Raw genomic sequence first — 21,344 nt, 5'->3', positions numbered from 1 at the left:
CCCTTCTTTCGAATGTTGGAACACTGAGCTACTAGTTGTTTCGCCGTCATTGTGGATGTTGGGTATCGAAGAATCCATAGGTCCCTCATCCTATTCATGTAGCCCCTTCCGCCGGGGTTACTTGCGTAGTAGCATTCCAACAACGCCCTGTTTTCGTCTCTTGCCCACCGATGCCTTCTTGTCCATATATATATATATATATATATGGATGGAGGGGTACAGCGACTTTTTAAGTATGTGCAAACGTAAACTGAATTCCATTATATAAGCCAAAAACAGAGTTAATATTAATAAGTATTAGTAGATAGAAGATTAATATTTGGTATGACCACGTTTATTTTCAACGCAAACAAAATGCTTTGACGAAGCGTTCTTCTAATTTCTTTAAGTAGTCTTCTTAAAGGATATTTTTTCTGTTTTCTGGAAGATGATCCCACACTGCTTCAATAATGTTGAGGTCCATACACTGGGGAGGCCAATCCATCATCCATGTTCCTTTGTGCATTTTTCTATCCAGGTATGCTTTTGCTGTATTGGCAGTGCATTTGGAAACATTGCCATACTGAAAATGAAGCTAGTCAGGTGCTTTCCACATGGTATTACATCTTATTTTGTCCTTCATTTGTCCAGTTTCCTCAACTCTTTTAAGGACACAATGCACACGATACAGAGATATGCTTTTTGGGAATCATCTTCTTGTTGGTCAAACTGTATTATCCCTGGGATTTTCTTTGATTCAACTAAAGAAATGGGAACAAATTATAAAGTTTTATGACAGACTGCTAGAAACAAAGTGCCTGATGATACAATATAAATTGCTTCTTTGCTATGTTGTCTGTTTTGTGTATATACAACACTGGCTGATCAGTTGAGGTAGTAGGGTTTTCATGCTTGAATGATTCATAGATCTGCGTTAGGTAGCTTAACATGAAAAAAAAGTGTAAATATATATATTCACCTCTCGGCCTTGCGGGCAATCTTTAATCTTCAAGATTGGGTCCTCTACCAGAGGCCTGGGAGCTTAATGGTCCTGCACAGTATCTTAGCTGTTCCTAGGACTTCCGGACAGAGATCTCCGATTTTCTTCCTGGGACCTGCTGGAGCCACTCGCCCAGCTGGCATTCTATGTTTGCCCTGCCTGCTAGCACCTTGCACCCTGCTGTTATGTGCTGAATTGTCTCAGGGGCATCTTTACACAGCACTGCACCTGTGGTCTTCTTTAGGAAGCTTCCAAGGACATATATCTATATCTATATCTATATAGATATAGATATAGATATATGAAAATGGTCAGGTACAAGGACACAACCATTATCACACTCGTGACTTTTTGAATATGAAACTTTGATTTAAAAAAAAGGATAAATCGTTTCTGTTTTTTAATTGAACGTTATACTGACGTCACGGTCAGGTGAGTTGACAGTAAATACTGACAGAGGACAACAAACACTGAGCGCCGTTGGCAAAAGTGTGTGTGTGTGTGTGTGTGTGTGTGTGTGTGTGTGTGTGTGTGTCCGCGCTCTGCAGCCAGTATTTACAGTTTTTAAATGAATTTCACCTGCTTTTTTTTTTTTCAACAAAAGCTGAAAACAAATCAAGGAGAAGCTGCATTTCACGCGCACTCACTCAAACGGGCGCACGTGCAGGCAGGTAAAGGCCCGTCTTCTTTAAAGTCCATCCACGTGTATTTTTTTGTTTTGTTTTTCATCGGGTGTATTTAAGCTTCTCTCTTTTGCTCTCTGTTGCCGTTTGTGTGTGGGGTTATGCGTTTATGTGTATGGTGGCGCATGCGCAGCACTACCTCTTTGGTCAGTGCAGCGCAGAGCGCGCGGCACTCCGCTGCTCCCACAGAGTTGATCAGTGTCCGGATACCTGATGGATGAATGGGATGGACGATCGATGACCGATCAGTTAAACCGCACGCGGGCACTCACAGAGCGGAGACTCGGATCGGTTCAGTATTGATTATCAGTGAATGTTACGGAGCTGACAGCGCAAGCGGAGTTGTGCGCTTCAAACCAAGCAGGACTCTACTTTCTTTATCCATCCATCCTCGTCCTCCGGTAAGTCACCTTCCACCTCCTTCTTTCTTTCCTCCCATTCATTCACCTGCTCACGTGTCTTTGCTTTTCTCTTCTTTCCTTTGATAAATGAAGCTTATGAAAACCACGCAGCAGCACGAGCGTTTAAATATAATAGTTTTCCCGTTTACATATATCTCATTTAGATTTTTGGCCAGTTTCTCTTATACTGCCCCAAATGATTAGACTGAGCATACATTCATTTACTCTACACCATGTAGGGCACTGAAAGTCTCATATTAAAGAAATTGTAAATGCAGAGACATGACCCCTAAGAGTGTGTGGCAATGCCAATTTTATTTATATAGGACATTTCATTGCAAGCAAACTCAATATGGTTCGGTTACATGTCACAAATTGATATCACCGACGCATTGATAGTTGCTGAGGTTTCTGTTTTTGAGTTGCATTATAAATATGCTGTAAGATGGAGAGAAACGCATCTCTTTCAATGACCCAGAGTCCTCAGGTGACACCTTCACTTGCCTTATTTCACAGTCATACCTTTAAATTATTCACTTTAACTGAGAAAAATTAATTACATCAACCAATCAATCAAATTGTTTTTGAATTTTGGCAGAAGTTATTAAAAGAAATAACAATAACTCACATTTGCCCTCTGGTGCAATGTACTTGAGTAAAATACCCACCAACACTGCACAACCTACACAATAAAAGTCCAATAAAGGGACTGCAGCAGTGAGCAAAAGGATAATGTTTTTAACTCTCATGAGGTAAAAGTAAAATTTAAATAGGCGGGTATTGTACTTCAGAATTATAGAGAGGTGTACACTTACTCACCAGACACTTTCAGAACTGCCTTAATTCTTCACAGCACAGATTCAACAAGGTGCTGGAAATGTTCCTATCGAGAGACAGAATCACACAGTTGCCCGTCTATCATGAAAAATTGTTCCAAAAAGGTGCCAGACTGAGATTTGGTGACTGTGGAGGTTTTTTGAATGAATTGATTGTCATGTTATAAAAATCAGTTTGAAATGATTTGAGCTTTGTGACATACACATTATGCTTCAGGGGCTCAAAGTGTGCCATTACTCCACCAGCAGCCTGAACCGCTGATACAAGGCAGAGGGAATCCATGCTTTCATTTATTTATGGCAAATTAAGAGCCTACCATCCAAACGTTGCAGCACGACATTTTTCAGATCTTCAGTTTTGAGCCTGTGTGAATTGTAGCTTCAGTCTTCTGTTCTTAGCGGACAGGAGTGGCACTGAGGTGTGGTCTTCTGCTGCTGCCCTTCTGTTTCAGAACTCATTGTGTTGTGCATTTACTGATGCTCTTCTGCACACCTTGGTTGTAACGAGTAGTTATTTGAGTTACTGTTGCCTTCCCATCAGTGTTACCGCAGATACCTGACAGTCTTTAGTAGTTGCAGTATATTACCTAGGTTAAATAGAAAATGCTTTTAAAGCAGTAGTGACTTTTCAAATTGAGTTTGTACATGGAAAAAAGTAAATAATGAATATCATACACTAGTTTGGGGCAGTGGTGGTGAGGAGAGGACCCAAGCATCGGACAAAAAAAAGAAAAAGAAACAGGACACATGAAAAAACAAACTCTCTAAGTAAAACAGGAAGTAACTAAAGGACGGTTAACTAACAGTGAAACATGATGATAGTGGATCATAGGAGAGTGCACAAGGAAGGCTCATTAACAAAATAACACAAGTAATGAATAAGAACTCAAGGAAAGCCCAGGGACTACACCACAGCAAGTCAAGAAGACGAAAATCAGCCCGATTCATTTATGGAATTTTAAGCATTTTTAAAAACTGTAGTTAAATATAAATGCTGTTCAGTTTAATTTTAAAGTCAGGACTAAAGGAGAGAGAGAATAGAGCATATTCATGCTTGTTACTAACACAACACACACACACACACACAGACACACACACACACACACACACACACACACACACACACACACACACACACACACACACACACAGTCCAAATTGTCCAGCGTTGTCCTGTCTCACTCTCGCTTTGTCATGGAGATGTTAATTTTCACATAGATGACAGTGTGATGTAAGTGCGTGTGTGTCTGTGTGTGTCTGTGCTGGGTTTACACTGTAAAATAATTAACACGGTGAGCCCTGGAGTTTTAAGGACTCAGTGTGTGTTTGGGGTTGCAGGAATGTTATAGAGTTAATTACTCTAATATTGATTCCCTGATCAGCTGGACTGTTGCTGCTCTGACAGAAACAGGCTGAATTTGCCCTGAGATGCCTAATCCTTTCCTTTCCTTTCCTTTCCTTTCCTTGTGTCTCAGTTTTTCTTGGATGTTCTTTGTGACCTGGAAACCTTTTTTCCCCATTGTTCAGCAGTGTTAAGTGAGCAGAGCATTCTTTTCCTTCCTTCCCTCATTCCCTGCTCTGTGACTGCTACTCTTTGCTTTCTGTTTTGACCTTCAATGTCTTTCTGTCCTCTCTGTGTCTAATTAACACCAATCAACTTAACTAAAGCAGAAGCCTTCTTTTAAAGACATTAAGAGGATGCTGAAAGTCAAAGAGAGAGCACGAAAACATTCACAGTGAGCATAAAAACCCCCAAGGAAAAGAGAACCAGAAAAACGGGACATATGTGAGTAGAGTTTATGAATGCTAACAGTTTGATCAAGGGAATAATAAATAATGTTGGTAAAATGAAGCACTGGTTATTACCCTGTTGTTGTGTGTGTTGGACCATTTTAAGTTAGCAAAAGTCTGTTAGATATATAAACTTCATGACATTTCAGCAGAGTATGTGCTAAGATAGCATTTGTGTGAAAATTGAGGGTAGCATGCTGGTGGATGCTGGTGCACATTTGTGGTTAGCACTGTCACTTGACAACGAGAGGGTCGGTTCAAACCTTCTGGTTGATGCTTCTCTGTGGATTTCTTTAGATACTCTAGCTTTGTCCCACTGTGGGTCGTGTTATGCTAATTGGTAATTGGTGATTCAGTGTGGTTGTGGGAGTGTGTGAATATTTGTCTCTGTGCTGACCCCCAGTAACTTGGATTTAATCAAGTTGTTTGGTGTATCTCCAAAAGTTGATTCTGTTCATCTGGACGTAGCGTTTTCAGTGGGAGAAACTCATCCAAGTGACTTCTTCAGTCTCAGCTGACTGCAGGTTTCCCCAATCTTATAAACAGTACATTTGCATAATGACTGAAACCAGCCCACTGAAGGAACAATGGGCTGGGAGGTCAGTTCCTTCTTCATAATTATGCAGATTCTCATGACCATTGATCAACAACCACTGATCAAAGACCACTGATCAATGGCCATGAGTACCATTCACAGAGAGCTGGGGAATGTCTGCAATCACAGCATTGTAAGATGGTCACAGATGCATCCCAGTCACGGAAGCGTTGGAGGTAGTCCGTGAGAGATTACAGAATGACCCCAACCTCAGCAACAGGACCACTCCTAGCATCGACCAAGTGTGTTTGCTTTTGGAACTGTGTCTTCATTCCACCTACTTCACATACAAGGCTCAGTTCTACAGGCAGAAACATGGGTGTGCCATGGGCTCCCCAGTTTCCCCCATCGTGGCCAATTTGTACATGGAAGGTGTGGAAAAGAGGGCTTTGCTTTCCTACCCTGGAACACCACCAAGCCATTGGTTCAGATATGTGACTCTATTGACTCTCATCATCCACTGGAGCACAAACTGGGTTTCAACAGGACGCTACAACACAAAGCGAACACCATCCCCACTGACACAGCGGCCAGGGAGGCAGAAGAACAGCACATCAAGAAGGCCCTGAGTAAATGTGGTTATCCCAGCTGGACTTTTGTCAAAGCTGGGAAGGCACCTAAAGAAAGCTCCAGCCGATCCAGGAGAGAAGGACAACCGCTGCCCAAGCGAAAACCTGTAGTGATACCATATGTGTCAGGAGTATCGGAGCAGTTGAGATGCATTTTTTCTAAACACCGGGTCTCTGTGGCTTTTAAACCCCAAAACACGCTGCACCAAAAGTTGGTCCACCCCAAGGATCGGATCCCCCGACACAAACAGAGTAACATAGTGTACGCTGTTAAGTGCCAGGAGGATTGCCAGGATATATACATCGGGGAAACCGAACAACCTCTGGCGAAGCAGATGGCACAACACAGAAGAGCTACCTCGTCTGGCCAGGACTCTGCAGTCTATTTACACCTACAGGCCAGTGGACACTCTTTCAATGATGAGGATGTAACATCCTGGACAGGGAGGAACGCTGGTTTGAGCGTGGAGTCAAGGAGGCCATTTATGTGAAAAGGGAAAGACCATCTCTGAATCGAGGAGGGGGCCTAAGGGTACATCTGTCACCATCTTACAATAAGATTGGGGATACCTGCAGTCAGCTGAGACTGAAGAAGTCACTTGGATGAGTGACGAAATGTTTCTCCCTCAAAACGCTGCGTCCAGATGAACAGAATCAACTTTTAGAGATTTACTTACCTGGATGATTGAGCATGCATCAAATATATATTGGTATATTTTAAAAGTTTAAAGTTTAAAAATTAGCTAAAAGACCAGCTGCTATAAACATCTTAAATTGCAGTCATGTGAAACAGAACGTTTTCTCAATACTCTGGGCACTCCTGGGAAAAACTAAGTACATCCTTACTGATCCCATACGCCTTGAGAGGAAGTAGCAGTCAGAGAGTTTCTGGTCCTACCAGAAGTGACATCCCAGCAAATTCCGCCCAAGTAAAGATTGTACAACGCTCAGAGAAACTGCAAAAAACCCAAGAGTTAGCATTTTGCCAGAGGGCTGCCAGAAGATGGGGCACCTTGCAGCCATTTCATCGACCATGAACTCCACTACATAACAAAGAGTCAAATGTGTGGCCATGTGTCCGACAGCTAAAGCTTGGCCAAAACTGGGTCACGCAACACAACAATGATCCCTGGCACATCGCAAATCCACAACAAAATGGCTGAAAAAGAAAAGAATCAAGTTCAAGTTATTGTTGCTAATGGTGTTATATGAGTCATAAGGTGTGCTTAGTCTTCCACAGGATTGTATAGAGTCCATTTCCAAAGTTAATGAGATGACAGTTCTGTCTGATAGGCAATGATGAGAGCTGTTTCTGTGGCTGACAACACCATGCAGAATACTGAGTTAATAGGTACGATGTTCAGGTGGCGGTGGACAGACAAACTGGCAAAATGTTCATGTTGGCTGTCTGACCTTTATCCTTGGGACTAAACCCAAGATACTCTCAAACAGATGAAGAGGCATATGTCTTTAAAAAAAAAAAGTAGACTGTATTAAGCTGCTGAAGGGTCATCAGGATGGGCTGTTAACCATCAGACTGCCTGGATTGTTGGTTTCTTTTGTCCAGTTGTACAGTAAATGTAGATTTATCCTACTGTAAGACACACACTTCTCCTCCACACAAATCAATTTTACCTATTTATAGAGCATGACTACATTACTAAACACTGCGTTTGTGTGTCCGTCTGCCAGGACTCCAGCAGTGGGCAGATTGAGAAGCAGCATGTTGTTACGTCAGGACAGATTAGTTTAGAAACCTGCAGAGAGCACACACACACGCACATAGTGATGTAAGCACAAACTGTTCTTTCTGTACAAAATCTATTGTAGTTTTATTCTATGTGTGTGTATATGTGTGTGTGTGTGTTGATTGGCAGCAGACAGGTGTAATGTCCTCACTGTAACAACGTATTCTTTTTTCAGTTAGAGCAGAGATTTGACATCAATATTTAATTAAGATCACATTACGTGTGGATTAATTATTTAATATGAGGTGGGGATGAAACTGTTGCTGAGAATGTCAGTATCCCCCTCTATATCATATTAAATCGAAGCCTGCAGCCAGCCAGCTTACCTTAATAGATAAAAACAGCTGGCCTAACATCCTAAATCCGCTAACCAACATCTGAAAGCTTGTGAACATGTAATTCTGTCTTTATTCTATACAGCAGCAAAAACAACATGACATAATGTCACATGTCAGAGTAGCTCTGTGGTGGAGCTGGAGATCACAGTGTTTATGACAAGCTAAGCTAACCATTTTCAACCATAGACAGTATAAATGGCCACCCAGTGATTTGTGAAATCAAATATTAAGCCTCAACTCTAAATATTTAAAACTTAAAAATTAGTTTAGTGTTGTACAGGCGGTATACAAAGCGGAAGTAGCTACCATGAAGTCATCCACTTGTTTGTGAGGTCCCATTTCGAAGTCTTGAGATGAGGTTTTTTTTTACTGTTGCCATCTTGATGTTTTGAAACCACATTTGATGAGAAAAGAACGGACAAGAGTGTGAAATCACAGTTCACCATAAATAACCCTACTTCTGAAATATGGTGTGACCAAAACTTACACAATGGACTTTTGTATTATTTTTGAGTACAATAAAACTGGTCATTTGTCACAAGGGGTTACTACAGCATATAGCTTTGTGTGTTTGATTTCATTTAATGCCAGATGTTCTTCTTGATTCAGTTGTGTAGGGGACTTTAATCTTTTTTTTTTTTTTAAGTATGACCAAAAATGAGTGACTGAGCCAATAGAAAATGTTTTACAGAGATCAGTTGGAGGGCTGTTTCTCTGCTGTCTTCTATAGAACAATAAGTGTTTTTTACAACCACAGTTATCGCCCCTGTGATTATTAAAAAAATTACAGGTTTAATGCGCATCCGCCTTAAAAGCCTTGTCTTTAATATACGGAAGTTATGTTTCTCAGAGGCTGAGAGATGAGCACACTCTGGATAATCTTACTTTCTGACTCTAATGAGCTTTGTTACAAAATATGACAGATATTTGCCCAAGTATGTTAAACACCCCAACATGTCAGTATCCAGAGTTGGAACCAGGATGGGGAATTGCAGTCTCACATGTCTCTGTATTTTCTGCCTTCTTCCCCCACAAACCTCATTCCTATAGACATCATGTTCAGCAATAAAAAAATGTAAGTATAAAAAATCATGAAGAAAGAAAAATATAAGATATTAGTTTAAAGGAATCAGCACCACTTGGTCATATTTACTGTCAGAAGCATAGGCTGAGGAGGAGGAGTGGCAGCATTCTTTCCTTCTAGCTTAATAATCAACTATAGGCACAAACAGAGTTCCAATTAATTTGAAAGCCTTTCTCTTAGCCGTATCCTCCCTAATTGGAAAAGTCAAAAAACTGTTTTAGCTGTTGTTATTTATCATCTAACTGACCCTTACATAGAAACTCTTTATGATTTCACAGACTTTTTCTCTGATTTAGTGCTCAGTTCAGACGTGATCATTCTAATCTTTCCCCTCACACCCATTTGGTTGTGGCAGATGGTTGTCCTTCCCTAAGCTTTGTTTGGCTGCAGGTATCTTCCTGTTAAAATTTAGTTTTTGCTCACCGCTGTTACCAAGAGCTAGCTCCTTGATTTTTGGGGGTTTCTTTCTAAGTTATTGAGTCTTTACCGTACAATATAAAGCACCTTTATGTAACTGTTGTGAATTGAATAATACACTGTAAAATAAATAAATAAATAAAATTGAATTGAATTGAATTATTTAATTTTAGCCTTAATTCAGAATGATCTGAAATTAGTAATTGAGACCATAAAGTCATCAGAAAAATATTTAATGAGGTCACAGAAGAAGGGAGCTGAGGGCTGTTTTCCCTTTGATAGAGCTGGAAGTTTTTTCATAATCACATTAGTTGTCCCCTGCTGGCCCATTCTTCCAGATTTGCTGAGTGGTTTTTTTTTTTTAGACAGAGAAGCTATATTTTGTAGCTAATCTTGTAACAGAAACACACCAGAGTAGCAGTCTCTCAACTCACAGCAACTAAGGCACTTCCAAAATGTCAGATTATTCCTTTAAATAAATGTAGCTGCATCAGTGCAGTCATGACATTACTGCTGATACATCTGAAATAAGACTCAGAGTAAGTAGTGTTTGCTTGGTAGTTTTGATAAGCGAATGTTTCAGATAATGCTGAAGCACATACACATTGTTCGCCCTGACAACAGTGTGAAACAGTCCTACCGTGTTGACCCTCGCATGCGGTGTTATGTGACTTTAGCAGTGACTACGAGGGTATGTGGAGTAGTTAGCTACATGCTTCCTACAGTGCATAGCACTAACAGCTAGCTACCTCATTACTCCCATTCTGTCTGCTGTGATTTATGGCGTTACCTGTGTATGTGTGTGTGTGTTTGCAGCTGCTTCCAGGTTGTTTCAGGAAGTTTTAATTAAATTTTTGTCATGTGACAAAAAGTAAATGTTGACAGTAATGAAATGTGATTGGGTGATTATTATCAGAAACACAATTGACACATACACAATTGTGTATATGTGTCACTGTGTAAAAAGAACGGAAGCGTATGAAGGAAAAGTTGGCTGTATATGTGGGTGCGTGTTTGAAAGGAAAAAGTGTGTGCATGTAAATAGGATGGCAGTGATGAAGTGTTTTCGTGCGACTCATGTCTCTGAGGTATCACAAACACACACACACACACACACACACACTGAGATTTTGAAGGTCACACTGCACAATACACTCTCACTCGCTGTGTCGTCAGTTGAGAGACTGGAAAGTTGTCAGGAGTTCCACCTGTGAGACAGACACTCAGACTAATCCAGCTGGTTCTGAAATTATCGTCCATGTTCTGGATTTTTGTGCTCTGAAACAGCTGAAACAATAAGAAAAACATATTATCTTTTGGTCTGGGTTGGTCAGGAGCAATGTGCAGGACGGAAGACCTTGTTTGTATGCTGAATATCATGTGATTAGCATTCAGGGGAAAAGACTGCAATAATGCCTTTTGCATACACAAAATCATAAAATCGAATGTATAGTCCGCTAAAATAGAGTAATTCTGACAATCCTTTTATGGAAGGATTATTAATTGAACTGCTTATAAGCTCAGAGACAACCAGAGGACACTTCAGGAAGTCACTGTCCTTGAGGCGGTCGGGCATATAATGTTTTGTAAAATGGCAAATTGCAGGTGGTGAAAAGATAGTGATGGATACTCATATGTCATCTCTTTAAAGCTTGCCTTCTCTCATGCTCATCTCAGAAATAATTTTTTAATATATAGCTGATCTCACAATTTAATACTTGTCATTGACATGTTCTTATATTTTTCATCACCATATAATTAAAAGAGCAGAAACTATTGAATTGATCCCACAAGTTCTTCTTGTTAACGTACAGATAGTAACTTCTGTTCTGCTGCACTCAGACATGAAATTGCTGTTTTGCTGATCATAAGGCCATGTGAGCGAATCAGTATAGCTACAGTATTGTGCAAAAGTACTGAGTGACCCTGGATGTCTTTATATTTAGCTTCCCAGCAGTCAGATTTTGTTGTGATTTTTAAAGTAGTCTTGAGCAATACTTCTCCAGGCTTTATGAGGGTCTTTCAAAGTTTTTATTCCAATATTTTAAGATGATTTTTAACAAGCAACTTTACATTGATCTATGAGTCATTCAAGCGTGAAAAGGGCACCTAACCTAAGAGATAAGCCAGTGTTGTGTCTACACTACACAGACAACTAAGCAAAGTACCAATCTGAAATCTTATCATGAGGCACTCTGTTGCTAGCAGCCTGTCACTAAAACTCAGAGTTTGTTCCCATTTCTATAGTAGTTTTTATGAGTAGGGGTGGGTTTTTATAATCAATTTATCGATTAAAATCGATTCTGGCTTGGATAACGTAAAATCGATTCATTAAAATCCTGAATCGATTTTTTAATATAAATTTATTTTGCCCGAAATGCCAGAATCTCAGGTGAAAGATCACAAAATTTCAACAACCACCAAACAGCTAAGACAGTAAATGAGAGCAGGTACACGGATTCTGCACAAAGACGTAAACACACAGCGCAACCCGCGGATTAGAATCAGTGAGATGTCGCCTTTCTCACGGTCGGGGCTGAAAGCCGACAGCTCGCTGATTCTGATCCGCGGGTCCGCGCTGTGTGTTTACGCCCTTTTTGCGCTGATCATAAAGCTGTTAGTTTTATCTCTCTCCAAACAATATTGACCGAACCAGCAGCAAAAGAAGATCCAAACTATGCTTCACATAAACATCGTCATGAATTCCCTCTGACTTTTACTGTTTTTGCTTCCACCACGATAAAATCACACTTCATGCACAGCTCTCTCTCTCTCTCTCTCTCCCCCCCCCCCCCCCCCCCCCTCTCTGTACTGTTTTCTGCATTATTCGCTTGTTTGTTACGCACAAGTCTACCGTTGTTTACAGCGCTGTCGGCCGACGTTTTTTTTCGTTTTACATACTTCCGAAAAGAAAACCTCATTTCTGCCGTTCAATATTGAACAAATTTCAACTTTTTAAAATTATGCAAAATGCAAAACGCTTAGCTGTGTCTCTAATAAAACCGCTGTAACTTCAGAGGTAACATTCATGTGTTGATTTATGGTTTTCTTTCGTTTTCGATGTACTGCAGAATATTTTTATAAAATCCCGGAAAATCACCTTCATGTTTTTCTGTGTTTTATCTTCAGCTACTTTGACACAAAGGCACCTGCTATGATGCTCACACCTTTGATAAAGTCTGGAAAGTGGCAGCTTCCTTTTTATAGATACAAAAATATGTAAATGTACTGATCTGAATTATAATATTTCTGACTGTCAAAATTTCCCAGATTCAAAACGAATTGAATCAATCGAATTAAATCGAATCGTGGATCGAATCGATTCGGGACCTTGTGAATCGGAATTGAATCGATTCTAGAAATCAGTGACGATACCCAGCCCTATTTATGAGTAATTCCAAAGATAACACAAGTTACTGGCATAAAATTATATGATGATTTTGAAAGCACAATTAGCTGAAACCTTGGTGTATCCCAATATGCTGTGCAGTGTGTTCTCAAAGGATTTGAGGAAACTGGACAAGTGGAAGACAAATGAACATGTGCGGGCCTAAAAACTAGCAATTAATCCACCAGGTGTTCACTGAAGCCTCATTACAAATGGTCTCAATGGAAGGAAGCCATTCTTACGGAAGGGAAACAGGGAGAAACGGCTGAGATAGGCCAAATTACACAAGAACTGGACTGAAAATCTGTGCCAACAAGTATTATACAGTGATAAATCCAAATTTGAAATTGTGAAATTTTGAGCCGTGTCAAAATTAATGAAATTTTGAATACAGAAAAAAATCGTATTGGTAACAACTTCATTTTTCAGCTTGACAATGATTATAAACACACTGAAAATCCAGTAAGAATATACCTGGATAGAAAAACGCAGAATACAGATCTCTGGTTTGGAGCTGCATTTCAGTCAGTGCTGTGGATCTTGACAAAAGTGATAGCAATCAATCTTTAAGTACCATCTGATTTTGATTCACCACACAGGACCATCTGGGGAACATCTAGATTAATTTTTCAGCATGACGATGATCCCAAACACACTGAAATTAAAATAAAGATTGGCTAAAAGAGTTCAGACTGTAATGAAGAAAATGTGGTCATACCAAATAATATAAAGAAAAGAAGATTAGCCTAAGACTTTTGCACACTACTGTACATGTTGATGAAAACTATGGTCTGCGGTTTGATACCTTCACATTTTAAACAAGCGATTATGGAGAATGTGTTCAGGAAGCTGCCGTGGTGAAGGATAAATATGTTATTCTGCTTTATTATTACTGTCAACAACTCTGAAAATCCAAAACCAATGCTTCTGACACTCAAGAGACAGTGTGTTACACTGTTTCTGCAACTTCCCCAATCTGATCCACCATTCAAACTCTGTTTATGCATTTATCAGTGGACAGGGAGAAAACATAGTAGATTCGAACTTCTTTCCTTTTTGAATTCTGCCCCTGCTTTTGTGTGTGTGTAGAAATAACGGTAGTCTACTGTTAATCACATATTTTAAGCAGGTTTAACCTACTCTGTTATTTCACTACTATAAATTTAAAAAAATCTACTAAAACCCCTGGACCTCTGCTTCAAGTCCAATGTTTCCTTTATAGAATACACATTTTTCTGAGGAGGCTCAGTAATGACACAGAGCTAATCATCGCATTTGCTGGAAACCCTCTTCAGCAATAGAATAATCCACATTTTATACTGTAGAGACTGTTTAATCCTCTGACCCCCAAGACAGAGGGATGGTGTGTACTGAGTGAAGCTGTGTGCAGTAGTATGGCAGTAGAGGTTTCTGGACGTGTGTTAAGCTCCTTGGCACAAAGACATGAGCTATACCAAGCTTTACGCACACAGTGCCTGTTATCAGTTCATTTTTGACTATGGTAAAGGAGATTCATTGCTCCTTTTTGGCCGTTAAAGTTGCATGTTTAGCAAGTAACATGCAACAAAAACAAAAGAGTAAAGATTTGTTTAGTGACTTGACTGGCCCTGTGTTGAAATACCTGCCACTCAGTCAGGACGACTGTGTGTGTCAACAGGAAAACATCAGTAAAGTTAACACCATAAAACACAAAGTCACAATGTCCTCAACATGAAGGTGACGGGTGTTCCGTTTATAGAAAAGGTGGGACATTTTCACACTTAACATCCTCTCCTCTGTGATGTCATTCAGTCTGTTCTAAACTTCAACGCGCTGTCTGAAATACCTTTAGAAGAGGAGAAACTTAAACTGTCTGCCAAGGTGTGCGTTTCTGCTTTTGTCTCGTGTTTCTTCCTCCATTAGTTAAGTGGAACAACTGTTGAATGTTTGATGAGTCAGCATGTTGAGTCATCTTCTCATCTATTGGGCAAAGTAGATGCTTTTTTCTGGCCTCAGCTTTGAGTCCTTAGTTTCTGTTACTGTGAATAAAACTGATGCACATTTTGGCCGGTTGATATCTTAGACATTTCCACTGGGAGTCCCGTGACTGAAGATTGGCGGTGTAACCTGTGGAGGGAGGCCCCACTTTGGTGTGCTTTGCAAATTAATTATTTACTAGGCTGAATTTGCAAGGAGGCACAACACTGATTAACAAAGTAAAATGACAACCAGACATAGTAACTCATCTGGTTTAAGAGCCATCACAGTTCACATGTTATTCCAGGGGAACAGGCTGTTTCAAGTTTTGGGTTATTTCATTCTGTCGTGTTTCTTCATGATGATTGACAAAGACAAATAAAGAACGTGTAACCTTAACTTTGATATCAAAACTATCAGAATTATTTTCTGAAATCCAATAAGCTGAGGTACAGTAGGCTGTAGCACTGCTAATACAGTCTCTCTCTGCTAGCTCTCTTCTCTTTTTTCTAGTAGCAGAAGTTACAACCTGTGTAAGCTTGGACAGCTATCTCCACATTGGATGCCCCATTTTTGTTGAAGTTCTGTAGATACATGGGTTATAAAGAAAATTCATACTCAGATATTAATTGATGCTGAAATTAATGTTAATTTAAGATACACATTTCACATTACATAAGACAGACATTTCCGACAGTATTGACAGGAAGAAGCCATCTATGCTTCCTCCAGCTGACTCACAAATTCACAAAGCACCACCGCAAACAGTCAGACGGCTGCTGAACAACACTTTAGGAGGAATTTCAGAGCTGATTAAAGATCAGAGTTGATCCAGTTTCAACAACACTGAAGTATTAAGCAGTTATAAACCCGGCCAGTGCACGTATTACCATTAACCATTTAACCATTAGCAATTACCTAATAGCCACATTACACTAATATTAGTTAATGCTAACATAACATTAGCCTGTTATCATTAACTAACTAGCGGACTGTTGTTCAATAAAAGGGATGATTACTCTAGACTGAAGGGGATGAGGATAGAATATTGAGCCATGAGATTTGGAGAGCTGGGCGCGTTGGTGGCCGTGCAGAACAGCGGGGGAACTGTAGCTAAACTGAGCAGAGAGTCCAGACTGTGGAGGACTAATACTTGGTATGTACTACCATCAGTGGTATATAATTAGTGTGTACTACCATCAGTGGTATATAATTGGTGTATTCAACCATCAGTGGTATATAATTGGTGTGTACTACCATCAGTGGTATATAATTGGTGTGTACTACCATCAATGGTATATAATTAGTGTGTACTACCAACAGTGGTATATAATTGGTGTGTACTACCATCAGTGGTATATAATTGGTGTGTACTACCAACAGTGGTATATAATTGGTGTGTACTACCATCAATGGTATATAATTGGTGTGTACTACCATCAGTGGTATATAACTGGTATATACTACCATCAGTGGTATATAATTGGTGTGTACTACCAACAGTGGTATATAACTGGTGTGTACTACCAACAGTGGTATATAACTGGTGTATTCTACCATCAGTGGTAGATAACTGGTATAAACTACCATCAGTTGTGTATAATTGGTGTGTACTACCATCAGTGGTATATAATTGGTGTGTACTACCATCAGTGGACTGCAATGATATTCTGAAGTGCTCACACACACTCACAGAGAGGTCAGAGGAGTTTTTTTTTATGAGGAACAGCCAGTCGAGTGAGACGACTGTCAGTAGATGCTCAGAAGAGTGCAAGTGGTAATCTCTATTATTAGACTACAGATTATACTAAATGAGCTACAACTGCAGACATGCACACATGCACACATACACACACTTATCTTTGGATTATAATCCCAGGCCCACAATCTCCGTCTGGCTCAACCAATCATGTCCCACCAAATCCTGCACAGCCTGCTGGGTAACCTACATTCAATAGTGTGTTTATCTGTGTGTGTGTCTGCGTGGGTGTGTGTGTGTGTGTGTGTGTGTGTGTGTGTGTGTGTGTGTGTGTGTGTTTGTGTGTGATTGTTGGTGGTAATCCCCAACAGTCTGTAATAGAGGAACATCTGGTTTATCTCATTGACCCTGAGGTTTCCTTTTTTTGGGAGGTGAAAAACAGAATATGAAAGAAAATAACATTTACAGATACTTTTATCTGTAAATAATTAATGTACATGTCATTAAAAAGACCTCAACTAAATGAGTATCATATCCTAAAATTAGCCTAGTGGGGAGTTTTTGAGACAGAAAAACAAGAACAACACCTTTAAGAGAAACTAGTCTACGGTGGTGCTGTTTTTCTTTTTTCACCTCAGAATGTGAGCTTTACAACATAAAACATTTCATTCCAACTGATTAATGTTCATAACTGTGTTGATGGGTCTAATGATTTCACAGTATATTTCTTCCTCTAAGTCTGCCTGTGGCTGATGGGGACAGGAAGGCGGTTCATTAGTGTCGGGGCCCTGGGGTCTCGGGTGCCTTTGTTAGCAGTAGCAGTCAGTGCTAGCAGTGCAGTCCTGGATTTTAGTGTGGAACTGGAGGTTCACCTTGAGCAGTTAGTGTCAGGTCCTGATGGAGCAGAGCAGCTATTTAAAGACAGAGCTGAAGTCACATTGTCCTGAAGTGAAGGTTGGACGTATAAAACAATCTCGCTGCGCCTCCTGTTACAAATACGTATGTGTTTAATCTGTACAATATCATCTCAGGCATGAGAGGATTAAAATTCATACAAACACACCCTGAATCTAAACATGAGCCAAATAAAATCCCTGAAAACAGTCTGAGTTCACAATGAGAAACAGTTAATAAATCAATAATAACAATAAGAAATAATCAGATTAATTAAGGTAGTTATCATAATGACCTTTTAATGTGGTCTCCCTTATTAATCTGAAAAGGGGATGTGATAAAATAGATTAACAGATGTGACCTACACATGCACAGGTTATGGTTTTACTCGAACACTTTTCTGCTCATTCACCCTTTCACACACACTCTCACATCAGTGACAGCGGTCCTGCAGTGCAAGACTCTTGCCTGCTACTGTGAGCTGCTTTGGTCCTTTTTCACTGGAGAGTGGCTGGCCTGGAAAATCTCCAGTCACTAGGTGAAAATGTGAATTCCCTGACCAGCTGACAAGTGGTTGCTGGAAGGTTGCTTAGTGAAATTGGTTGCAATGAAGGTGCACCAAAAAACTGTTTATGATTGCTCTGATCACCAGCGGTTTGCATGGAAGATGCTGACTTGTCTGGAAATACTCACCATTTACTAGAAAAAGAGCTCCACAAACCCAAAACGGAGATTGTTCACCTTAAGAAAAAATATTCATTACCAAAGAATGGTCTCAGCCTCAGCCACAACGCTGCCAGTATAAAACAATACTTCTATTGGGGCTGTCTCTTAACTTATCAAAAGAGAACTGGTGATATCTGATGACATATCAGCTGTCAACATAAATATGCTTAAATGGACGATTTTCAATGAAAATAACCCTCAGTTGACCTTTTTTTTGCTCTTGGCATGTACTTTCAGTGTTTGCAAACTAGTCAGTAACTTACATGCAAAGTACTGGCAACTGTGGAAATCTGCTTGTGACCAAAGCAATTACATGGAGGTTTTCAGTGCAGCACTTTATACGTCTTTTTTACCACTCACTCACCTCAGGCCTTAGTTTCAGTGGCTGTCACATCACGACTGCTGGTGTTTCATATTAAAATCAAATTTTTTGTGTGTGTTGGTTTCTATGTGGTTGGGTTATATCTGGACCTCCATCAAAAATAATGACTCAAAAATGTGTCTGTGATTTTTTTCCACCAATCCATGATTTTCACATCTGAAGATGTCTGCATGTTGTTTATTTGATCTCTGCAGACGCCCACATGCAAAATCTGACGCCGTGCGCACCGACTGTGCTCGAGCTTCAAAAGCAAACCGGACACCAGCTTTGTGCTCCATATGTACTTCATGATGTTTAGATTAGTCAAGCAGTTTGTAAAAGTTGGTTTGCTTCAGGAGGCCGTGATGCTGTGTATTCATTCAAATGCTTATCCACTGGAAAAAATGAACTTATGTGGTAAAAAAAAAGTTTGAATACTTACATTGCGAGGCGTTTAGTGTGCTTTGGAGATTGCTGGAAAATAGCAATGGCATAAACAGTTTTAAAACTGTGTGTTTATTAATCTAAACCTGCTGAGAGGCAATCAGTAGCTCCCCTTTTGACAGTGAAGTGAATAAAGAAGATTTTATCTTTTTTTTAATGTAGGAGAAAGAGAGGTTTTAGAGACAACACGGATAGAAAATTGAGCATTTGGGCAGAGGACAGTGTGCCTGCAGGCAGTCATTCATGTGAGTGCTTGTATCACTCATGAAGTGAGGACCTAAATCTGTTTGCACAGTCACACTGTGGGCAGAAAACAAGTCTACATAAATCATTACATTTCATAGGGGAAGGCTTAAGTTAAGGATTAGGGAAAGTCTACAGGAAATGAATGTCAGTCTGCACGATGTACTCTAATGTGATGGAAAAACAACTCTGTGTGTGTGAGTGGACTGACCACAGTGACATCACCGGCGGTGTTTTTACAGCACAGCGTTTCTCTGACAACCACAAAACAGTCACACAGAAGTCTGCACTGTCTGCAAACGTGTCATTCCACCTGTTGGAGCTTTTCATTGGGCTGCCGTGACTCCTTAATTCCCCTGTTTGTGTCTCTTCCTCACAACTCTAAGGATGGAAGAACTTCATTTTCCTAATGAGCAATGGGCTTTCGCTTTGGGCAACAACTTAACTTTCCTATAATGATGTGTAAAAACAAAAAGAGCAGCCGTTGTGTTTAAATAAGAGTGCATGTCATGTGATTTCTGCTCTTCCAACACTTATTATATTACAATTCTGTTGTGGCCTCATGAAAAACGATTCTGAGAAATAACAATTATTATATTTTTACTAATGCCCACAGAGGGATTTTATTTTATAATAATCCTTCACAGACCTTAAATAACAAGCCGAGCTCAGCAGAATATGTTAAAGTAAGAGGCTACAGTGCAAAAACAGTCTGTGATTAAACTCAGGTAAGAATTACTCATAACAACATTTTCCAGTGGATGATTAAGAACAACTGGTGAGACATGTAGCTCCATAAGCAGGAGTTTCTATGTGCTTTTTTACGGGGCGTAAGGATTAAAGCTTTAATTTTTGAGTTATTTTCAAGTCAATCAATAATATAAAAGCTTTCTCATGTTTTTACATCTCACTCTTCGTCTCCTTGGAGATGCTCACAAGATTAATATCCAAAGTGATGGTAAACCTCACCCGATTCCTTGTTATACATCTCTGGAGACAGGAGAAAGCACGAGAGTGGGAATCACCTCGTGTGTCCTCACGGTGCGTTCAGGTTTCGGCCCCCTGCAGCTCTTCAGATTCACTTTAGCCTGAACACAAATGGGATCTCATCCCACTGGTAGTGCTGTGTGTGGCTTTATGTGAAATGCTGTTCATATACAGATATGGATGTGATATTTGGCTAATTCCTGCACTGAATGCCAGCTCCAGCATCCAGGCTTAAGCTTTCTTCTTGCTACAGCAAGCCATAAATCTTGGAGCTAGTCTGAAGAAGGGGTAAGGCTGATGCTCAACATAAACTAGAAGACAATGAAAACACTTAAAGAGAGCCAATCTGGCAGTGCACCACCTTTTATTCAAAGACTGGAGAACTTTGAGGCTTTTGATTTGCAAAACTGGAACAAGATTTCTTTTGAGACTATTTCCCATCATGTCCCGGATATAAATTTACAAGAACAAATATTGAAGACTGAAGTGGAAGCAGGGGCTTGGTGCAACATTTGACTGATGACTTCCTGTATGTGATTGATCTTAAGCTGTTAAAGATTCTGGATTTTCTTGTAAGTTCGAAGTTTTATGGCCACCGTACACTAAATGGTTAAATTGAAAAGAGCATGCCAGTTTCATGAGTTTACTGTGACTCTCAGTAATTGCCTGTGAGACTGGAATTGTTTGGAAACTGAAGGTGTAAGGCTGACATAAGTCACTTCTGCATAGCTTGTAGCATTTTAGCAAACATGTAGCACTATTGCACTTCTTGTGTTGACCTTAAAACAAGACTTTTAGGGGAGTATTTGGTCGGACATATCGAAAAAATAAATCCCCTCCCTAAAAAAATTTATGACAAAAGGACTTTAAGTAATTTGATTACATGTAAGTTTTGCACATAATTTTGTTACAAAAGTACAATGCAACAGAATCTGGTCAAATGAAATATACTTGGTTGGTATAAATTCACTTTGTACTAAACATATTTTATTTGATGATTCATTATTTGAATAAGCAAACCTTTGATTTTCTATATTTCTGCTGCATTATACTCAAACTTATCGCTTGATGTTTATGAATTTTAAGACTTATTTTTGAGAGCAGGTCACTATCTTTGTGAATTAAAGGATTGAACAGTGTATAATAAAAACAGAAACAATGTATGTTCAGAACAGCAAGATTCTAAAAAATGCGACAAAATAAGC

General features: G+C 39.7%; 1 protein-coding gene across 2 annotated transcripts in view; it reads left to right on the top strand.

Moving 5' to 3' along the window:
- The first annotated feature begins 1,818 nt into the window (after positions 1–1,818).
- znf385b (zinc finger protein 385B) overlaps positions 1,819–21,344 on the top strand; it is a 57,132-nt gene continuing 37,606 nt past the window's right edge. For both annotated transcript variants that reach the window (XM_006788123.2, XM_006788121.2), the window contains exon 1: positions 1,819–2,063. The gene's annotated coding sequence lies outside the window, so the exon portion shown is untranslated. The remainder of the gene's footprint in view (positions 2,064–21,344) is intronic.

Source organism: Neolamprologus brichardi, chromosome 16 (genome assembly GCF_056152115.1).
Source record: "Neolamprologus brichardi isolate AB-2024 chromosome 16, ASM5615211v1, whole genome shotgun sequence".
NCBI classification, from domain to species: Eukaryota; Metazoa; Chordata; class Actinopteri; order Cichliformes; family Cichlidae; genus Neolamprologus; species Neolamprologus brichardi.
This window is presented reverse-complemented; position numbering and strand designations above follow the sequence as displayed.